Genomic DNA, 9,894 nt, shown 5'->3' with positions numbered 1-9,894 from the left:
ATTAATTTTAATATTTGAAATATGACATTTAAAATGCTGATATGTTGGGCCTTCTCTGAAGTCCTAGAAGTGTCAAAGTGTTCCCCTCTTGTTAAAATCATGATAACATGATCGCAGAAAGGTTCTTATGGACTTGTATGAGTTTAGACGGAAAAAGTAGATGGGTTGAGGTGGACCGGACTGATCGGTCTTGCTGTGTTTAAGGTGAAAGACAAGCATATTGTGGGAACGGATGGAAATGTTGGAGATGGTAATGTGTCGGTCCGGGGGGAAGTCGTAGTAGTTAGCTCAGAGCAGCGGAGGAAACCGAAGAATGCCAGGAGGAACATGGGTTCTAAGGCTTTATCTATGAGTGGGTTCAAGTAGCATGAGCGGAGGGTTCTGATGCAGGATTTAAGGAGGTCTGAAATGAGCGGTGAGCGTTTTGGCTCGGGATGTGGTTCGGCTTTACGTAAACCTTTGAGAAGCATACGGATGTGTGAGTGAGACATAGCTGGGCATGGTGATCCTGAAGACAGTTTTACTGAAGTTTATTCCACTGATGTAGACTTGTATGTTGATGGTTTTGACTTTGAGAATGGAATGGGCATGGGTGATGAAAATTTAAAAATGTCAGTATGTCTAGTGATAGGAACGTGATGTTTAGAGTGGTGTGGAAAGCTTTGAAGCAGTCGCAACCAGTCAGGTATGATGGGAGCGATGCTGCTGAGGATCCAGATATACTAGTTGTGGGTTAGATGAAGATGGTGGCTGAAAACGGTAGGACTGCAGTTGGAGGGAGTCAGAGGCTGGCGCCAATTGTCTGAATTTCTGGCTAGGGAATTTTTATGACCTGGAAAGTGGAATGAAATCAGGGTGAGCTTCCGCACAAACTGCATGATATCTAGGCAGTGCGACCATCCTTAATTGTTGATGTCGACTGCGGCGCTGTTGTCAGAGTAGATGGCGATGGTCTTTTTGGACAACTCATGCCCCCAAATAAGGGGTGCAATGTTCACTGGGTAATTTCATAGATTGGGGAGGAAGGACAAAGTGTTGCAAACGCGGGAGGCGACTCAACTGAGAACCATCTGCCGGCGTAGTAGCTGCCGAAGCCAATTGATGGAGCTGCATCTGTGAAAAGTTGAATGTCGTTTGGCTTTGTTACTTAGACGTCATAAAAGAAGGAGATGCCGTTCCAGGAGGAGAGGGACTGATGCCACAATTTGAGCTCCAACTTGCATGGGCCGTCTAGTGAGACGTGGTCATTGAGGGAGATGGAGCGGAGGCAGCGATGGAAAGGAGGTGTGACAGAAAGGATCGACAGTGGGGAATGATGCGGATTGTGTAGGTAAGGTGACCCAGCAGTGAAAGGAGTTGCTTTTTGGTCCAACTGTAGGCCAGGAGGAAGTTGGAAATAAAGAGGGAAATCCGATGTATTTTCTCGGGGGGCAGGGATGCTAGGAAGGAGGCTGAGTCTATGTTTATTCAGATGAATTCTAGAGAGGTGCTAGGTCATACCATCTTCTCCATGGCAAGGGGGACGCAGAGATCTCTAATTGCAGTGATAAGAAGTAATGCCATGTGCTGGGGGTGAAGAAGGTGGGGTGACGGTGAGGAAGTCGTCCAGCAGGTGAATGACGAATGGGAGTTTGTAGTTGTTAGTCAAGATCCAGCATATCCCTTGGACAGAGTCAAAGATTTTTGGGCTGCTCTTGCACCCGAAGGTCAGACGCACCACGAAATAGTATGCGCCCTTCCAGAGGACACCGAAGAGGTGCCAGTAGTGGGGGTGTTATTGAATTTTGCCTTCTGGGAGGCAAATTAGGGTGGTGGTGTGGTCGATGGTAGTGTATTGTATGGAGAAGTCTGAGCTTGAAATGAAATTATTAATGCTGGGGACTGAGGATCTGTCAGTCTACAGTGTCGGGAGGGAAGTTGCTGTTTGCAGGTTGTGGCATATGTATGAGGTGTCTGGCAGGTTTTTCACGCCTGGGTGGAAACCGTGAGTGAAGCCTGGATGAGGAAAATTAACGAATGATGTGCAGCCTCAAGCAGACGCCACCTTCAATCCATGACTGGGTTTATGCTTTGAACTTCACAACAAAACATCCTCTTGGGCTGTATTCTTTTCATCTCTGGCAATCCATACTTCGCCTCCCTCTGACTCTCCTCTTATATTGGTAAAATTTTCTTCCCTTACTCTGTTTTCTTGTTAAGCTACTATATGATGACACAATCATGAAAGTTTTGTAAATCATCTTGGTGAGATAGAAATCCTTTAGGTGTCTGCATGAAAGCAGAATGAATGAAATAGCTGAAAGCTCATTCAATTCCATTAGATTTTATTTGTATGGGACAAATCACAACATACATTATCTCAAGGCACTTAACAATTACAATGTTACAATATTACAGAGAAACCCAACAGTGCCTACAATGGGCAGCACTTGGTGACTGTGGATGGGGAAAAAAATCCCTTTTTAACAGGAAGAAATTTCAAGCAGAACCGGACTCAGTTGTGAGCCAATGCAGCCGCGACCGGTTGGGGTGAGATGGGGGAGAGGATGAGAGGAGAGAGAGAGAGAGAGCAGACCAATAAACAGTTGTTTTAACTGTCAGCATTTTTTAAAATGACAATAGTATAATAATAATAATTAAAGCTGCAAGCAGCGTTGGACGGGCCCGAGTAGCTACGCGCAACGGCGAGGTGTGTCGTGGTCAAAGCGGCGCATCATTTGGAGGGTGTCGCGGTCGAAGTTTCGCATCATTTGGAGCGTCATTTGTTCATGAGCAAATTGGAGGAGGATTAGGCAGAGGAACCAGCATGGCAGACGAACTTTCACTATCATGGAAGGCTGACCAATTTGGAGGAACGTCCAACTTTGCTGCAAGCCCGCGCCCATGCCGTTGCAGTGAATGAAATTCTTTTGATAACTTTTCATCACAAGTATCATCTACATCTATAGATGATACTGAGCAAACATCGAGTCACTGTGATTAATCGTCTAGGAGGAGTTCGTTCAAGTACGAAGTCTGAAAATGGCCCAGAAAGCACCAAATTAGCACTTAATTCCAAATGGCTGACTTCCTGTTGGTCTGAGGTCATGTACCCCTGGGGTATTTGTAGGTCCTGACAGGATACACCTCCAAAAAGAATTCATAAATTCACATCAAAGGTAAAGGTGTGGGAATTGACTTTGAAATGTTGTAGGGGGCACAATTAGACCAAAGAACCACATCAGATATAAGGTCTCACGACTCTCAACATTGTAGCCAAGTTTCGTGAGATTCCAAGCATCCCAAGTCCTTCAAACACACCATTTTTAGGTAAAAGGTCAGAATTCGTTGCTTTGGCAACGACCTTTCTGAAAAAGCACCAAATCTGACACCAAGTGCCAATTTCCCGTGTTCCTGTTTGTCTGAGGTCATGGCTCCCAGAGGCTTTTTTGTAGGTCCTGACATGCAACATGTGCTCACCAAATTTTGTTTAGGTACATCAAAGTTAGAGGTGGGGGCATTGACTTTGAAGGTTTGTAGGGGGCGCTATGGAGCCACTTGGACACAATCAGACATAAAAATAATTTCAGATACAAGAATTCGCCACTCTCAACATGTGTATTAATTTTCATTAGCCTCCAAGCATTTTGAGTCCCTGAATCATATATTTGTATTTTAGTGGCGACTACAGCGTCGCCACGGGAACATCGTTTTATATATGGCCCTAAGTTTCTTAACGTGACATCATAAATTTGTCATGAGCAAGCTGACCAAATTTGAGGTCGATGTGGTGAACCTGCCAGGCACAGGACTTAGTAGAGTAGAAGATGCTACTTCCTGTTGCCAGCAGGTGGCGCTGTGACATCTGGTCAATATTGACATGAAGATGTGTTGAGGGAAGGACTATTATCATGCCTGAGAATTTTGGGACAGATCGGACCAATGCTTATGAGATGAAGAGCCACTTCCTGTCTGACAGCAAAGGATTGGCGAGGGTTGGGCGAAGGGTCAAAGTTCTTCAAGCCATAACGTCCAGGCCCTCTGGCCAAAAGTCAGGATTTTTTTTTATTTTGATCCAATCGATGTGGAGATGACACGCACCAAATTAGACGTTACTCGTGTGAAATCTTTGGGAGGAGTTTGTGAAAGTATGATGATGAAAAATGTCAAAACATGGGCAAAATCTGCATATGGAATCCAAAATGGACAACTTCCTGTTGGACAGAGATAATGGGTGCAAGAGGTTTTTTGTAGGTCCTGACATGATAAACGTGCTTACCGATTTTCGTAAATTTTTGGTAAACTATTTGATTTATGAGTTTTTTGTGCAATATTGTAGGTGGCGCTATTGAGTAATTTTGCGCTGCTATTGCCCGGGACCCCTGAAATATGAAACATTTTACAAGTTCTGATGTGTTTGCAAATTGCAAAGTTTCTGAGTATGTTTAGCGCCTCTAATTAGCAATTCACTGGAGGTTCAAATAATAATAATAATAAGGGTTATTTATTAACACAAATTCAATAGGGCTTTCGCCAGCCTTACAGGCTAGGCTCGGGCCCTAATAATAGTAACACTTATTGGATTTTTATTAGGGCCTGAGCGCAGAACAACAGGAGGCTTGCGAAGGCCCTCTTGTTTTTGTAAGGATTATTATTAGGGCCCGAGCGCCAACCAGCAGGAGGCTGGCGAATGATTTGCAAGGATTATTATTATTAGGGCCATGGCGCCAACCAGGAGGAGGCTGGCGAAGGCCCTCTTGTTTTTGCTTCATTTCTTCTTATTATTTTTTGCCATTTTTGACTGACTAAACTTGTATGAAGTGTCCTCAAAATTTGAAGAGTTGCCAGACTGGTCAACAAATATTTGGAGAATAATTTTTTTGCATGGGCGTGGCAAAAGTCTAAAGAGAAGCCCCTACATTGCGGGGATTACACATGTTCAAAATTTGGGTGACAGATGTATCATGTCAAGACCAACAAAAAAGCCTCTGTCTGCCATTAACTCTGACCAAGGCCCCCACTTTTAAATTTGACGTAGACGAAATTTGGTACTCACATGTATAGTTTTACAGCCTACAAAAACTGGATGTCGGCCATTTTGAATTTTGTGTGCAAAATGCATGTATTTTGCTGCATCATACTTTAATAAACTCCTCCTACAGAATGTATCACAGTAACTTCGTATTCGGTAGCTGACACCGGATGTGAAATCCGCGACACATCCCGACTTGCGACACGTAAGTGAGGGCCTGCTTGACACTGCTAGCAGTTTGAAAAACTGCACATGATGACATGCTCTAGTTATTATTATTATTCTGCAAATGAATCTCTAATTTGAGGCACAACATACTCTGTCCTTCCTGAAAATTTGCACAACCATCAGAACCAGTGAAAATGTGATAAGTTTCATATTTTAGGGTTCTTGGGCATGGGCGTGTCTAAATATCTCAATAAAGTCCCTTACCACATCCCCCCTTGCTTTACATTTGAAGTAGTTAAACAAAATTTGGTAGACACATGTATCGAGTTTTCGTGACAGCCCCTTGCCGTGACGATGTGGAGATTTGGTGATTTATGAGTCTTTGCCATGAAACAGGAATCAGGAGAAACTCCTGATCAAAGGAACATGATGTTGCTCCATGATATTGGACATTCCTCTGCCTTGCATGTCAAATGTGCATATGTATCGGAGGGCCCTGATCAAACCTGCTTGCAGCTTTAAACTTCTATTGGGATATTTTAGTTTTCACTGCCTAAACATACATGAAAAGTCCTAGAAATGTGCACACTGACCAGGTATGTAATGAAATGTGCGTAAAAAGTAAGCTTTTAGCACGGCATGGACTCAATGGCGGAAGTTGCTTGTAATCGAAGGTACAAGGTCTGATCTGAGCCAAACCTTTTAGACATGATAACAGTCCTGCCTTCAACACATCTACATGTCAATATTGATCAGAGGTCATAGCGCCACCTGCTGGAAGAGGAAGTGACATGTTCTATACTTTAATGTTCTCTGACCGCCACTTTTTTTTTTTTTCCGGCATCACACTTTAACTATCTCCTCCTTAATCATAGCAACTCCATATTCGGTCGCTGTCATCTAAAGACCTTGTTGAAGAGAAGTTAACAAAGGATTTGTGTTCCGTGGAATGCCATGGGGGTGGCCTCATGGCAAAGATTCATGTTGCTCCATGATAGGGGACGTTCCTCTGACATTCAGCTTTACCTTATCTACCTCTAATGTAGATTAACGGAATTTGCTAGGCACAAATGTCATGTCAAAAGCCTGTGGGCGCCATTACATCCACCACACAGGAAGTTTGCCATTTTGGGTCTTTTTCTAATGTCATACTTTGACTAACTCCTCCTAAAGGATTAATCAAAGCATCTCCATATTCGGTGGCTGTCATCTAAAGACTGATGTTTCTGATGTTTCAAAAATCAGAATGCCATAACTCCACTCCTTCACAAAATTTCTTAAACAGTCCCGCCCTCAAAACATCTACATGTCAATAATGAGCCATGGTAATAGCACCACCTACTGACAACAGGAAGTCAGACTTATGTGATAAACATTGTCCCATTTACATGAAATTTACATTGTGTACTCTACGCATCATGTATGCGGACAGAGAAAGTGATATCTGCGACACATCCAGACTTGAGACACACCCCGATCCCAGTGTGTAATTTTTTTTATTTTCTTGCAGCATCTGGTGGTAAAGTTGCAAACCACAACCAAGTGAGCACACAACAGGGACACTATGGTGGCGCAGCGCTAATTCCATTTCCAGTGTCTGGTAGCGCTGGAAATTCAACGCAAATGTTTGTATTCTGCACCCTTTTGTGCAACTGTATTCAACACGACAAAGCAAACATGGCGACATAGACGGAGGTCGGTTCCACCCTAATGAACTATATTTAAGTCATTCAAAGTTGATGAAAAAAAATGGGTTCTTTGTTGCAGGTGATAATACATATATGAACACATAGTTATGGACAATATGTTAAATTTCTTTGAATAAGTTCTTGTAAATATTACACACTAGCTTTAAGGATATCTTATTTAACGTATAAAACTATCGTGAACTTTTTATGCCAGGACTAAGACTAAGATTAAATCCAAAAGCAGGTGATAAAATTGACACAGTCATCCACAATCAAGGTCCCATATGTCTGAGCAGAGCAATTTGCTTGATCAGTGACACAACATGGTTGAGAGCCACTCAAGACCTTATGGCAGATGACATATGAATATCCTCCTCCCATCACACAATGCTGAATGAGAGAGATAGAGAGAGAGCAGTGGTGAGTAAGTGGGAAGGAGAGGGTTGCCAAGGCAACTGGTTACTCAGCGACAAGCTCACCATAGACGTAAACTCCTGTTACGTCAGTCTTATAACTTCGTTCCCTTCCCCCTATCTTATCAGACTGAGCTGTTTTAGTGAGCAAAAACCCCATGGGTCATTATTTTATCCAGCCACATGTCTTTGTTTTGATGTCTACAGCCTCATCACACTCCCCGTTTTAATTATCCATGACTCTGCCATTAACTGAAGATCTTAAGATCAAGCTTGTTTTTTTTGTATCCAAGCTTTCAGTTGACAGGAATTATTTTACACTGCATTATTGGGCAGCCTCACTCAACAGTTGGTGTGAAGAAGCTGCGTTTGTGGTCTTCTGCGCTTTTAAGAGCAGCCACCTGCAAGTACTGCTTTGGTTGCAAGGGCTGAATTGTATTTAAGTTACCATGGATACGTCGGGAGAAAAAACTGAAATAAAAGGAGTGAGCGCAGAGGCCCTTTTCTGGGTGACAAGGGAGTAATACTCTCTTTATAGAGCAGAGGAATGTGAAAGGCAGCCTCATCTGTATTCTGGCACATGAACCAACCCAAATATATTCTATGCACAATTGCTGTCGATCAAGGCTCCTTTAGAGGTGGAGGGAATCACTGCTTCATTTAAAACACGACATCTCAAGTTATTTTTCAGATAGAGCTCTTCCTGGACAATTAGCAGATTGAGTAACAGCCCTTCACATAAACCTAAAACATAGTGGAATACAGTTTCTCCAGAAGTCAAGTATAAGCATACAAGCTACTGTTTGTATTAGTGTCTGAGTCCCTCACCTGAGTCTCCCCTGTAATGCTGAGTGGTGCAGTTAAATGGGATATTACAGAAGACTCTGACCAGTACTGTTGTTGGCTGGATTTGACTCACCTTTGTCTGAGCCCCAGAGGAGTTATCTGATTGGATGAGGAGCTGCATCATTTGGATTCTTCTGTTGGCAAACTTGTAGAGAAAATGTCATGCCAAGAAGCCCTGCTAGTTGATGTTACAAATTAATATACTGATACTTTTTTGGTGGTGGTTGGCCATGCAAATAACTTTTGTTTCATGTTGTTTATAGATTTCTATCTCTATACAATTACAATGGATGTGAATTGAGGGGAGTATCATTAATTGCGCTCACAATAACAGTAACATTTGGATGGCATCTTTTTCCAGATATAGTATCCCATAATCTTTAAATATGTGGTGCTAGAAGTTGGTACTTAGTGACCACTCCCAGGTGGGATGCTAGCCAGCCAGTAACATTGTTCACAAGTCATGCTGTTTTCATGCAATATTGGCAGAATCGGAAGAGAGAAAGCGATCATTATTTCAACTTGGTAACGTTCAAATATTTTATTTCTGAGGTTTCCCACTGCTATCCTTGTATATGGATCATATGGAAAGCCCCAATAAAACTTTTGTTGCATGATTTAGTTGACGTGGCTCGTTACCAATTGATACAGATACAGACAGCTGAATTGATTCTATTAGTATTTGTATTAATTCATTGCAACTGCCACATATATGGCAAAAAGCAAATGCCAGTATTTCAGATGTCGTGTAGGATGCTGGGATCACTTCATCCACTCTGGTCAGAGAGTGAATGCCAACGCAGGGAACAGTTCTTATTTCTGTACAGTAAATTAGCAAATGGGCAGCAGCACGCAATAATCTTAAGCATACCATTCCAACATATGCATATATGATGACTGTGTCCATAACATTACATTTAACTGAACCGTAAATGTGATAACTCTCATGCATTCTCTGCAGAAGAGGTAGAGCGGATGTGCTACACTCAAAAATGTGAAGTAACTTTTGTGTTTACTATTGAAATTATTATAAATCATTATTATTAAATATTACTTATTTTAAAGCACTTTATTTTTGTCAGTTGTAACGTCAGTATTAATAGTGAGGAAGAACCTCAGTTAGTAGGAAAAAGAGGAGCGGAACCATTAAGCAGGTGGTGTCGTGCCCGGGGTTCCTATGGTGAGGGTTTACTTCCACTCCGCAGATGAATCTCAGGAAGAAAAGAAAAAGGTTAGCGTCTTCATTCCTCTTGCCTTTTACCTGTGTTTTCAGGACAGTATACTGTAAAAAACACACAAACTAACTGCCTTCTACAGCGGAAACGTAACACGAACTTGACGAGTGTTATTGTACCATTCAAAGTGTTTTGTACCATGTCGTAATTGTTTTCTGAAAAAGTTGAACTGCGCACCGCAGCACTCGGGAGAAAATGGCGACTGTTGCACTGCAAGCTAACGACATGATTGTGTGTTTCTGAATGTGCTAGCATTTTTGTGAAATACTGAGGGTTTGAATGTATATGTCAGCTAGCTAGTTATACTAGAGCTTTTCCCATATAATTGCCCTGAACACTTGAAAATGTTTATTTTGGATTCTGTGAATATATCACCAGGGAGCTACACCATTGGTTCATCAGACCATCTCACACCACAAAACTATATCTTGCCTTTATCAGGACCACGCACACCATGTCTACAGCACAAAAAGAGCTGGTGTGGATCATCAAAAAGAAGTTGTTCAGACTCTCAAGCGCTGACGTCTACCATG

The 9,894-nt window shown here is 42.3% G+C and overlaps 1 pseudogene; it reads right to left on the bottom strand.

The window, feature by feature from the left end:
* Positions 1 to 994: 994 nt before the first annotated feature.
* LOC118290619 lies at positions 995 to 1,774 on the bottom strand (annotated as a pseudogene).
* Positions 1,775 to 9,894: the final 8,120 nt, after the last annotated feature.

Source organism: Scophthalmus maximus, chromosome 18 (assembly GCF_022379125.1).
Source record: "Scophthalmus maximus strain ysfricsl-2021 chromosome 18, ASM2237912v1, whole genome shotgun sequence".
NCBI lineage: Eukaryota > Metazoa > Chordata > Actinopteri > Pleuronectiformes > Scophthalmidae > Scophthalmus > Scophthalmus maximus.
The sequence above is the reverse complement of the archived record's forward strand: the minus strand, read 5'-3'. Positions and strand labels throughout refer to the sequence as shown.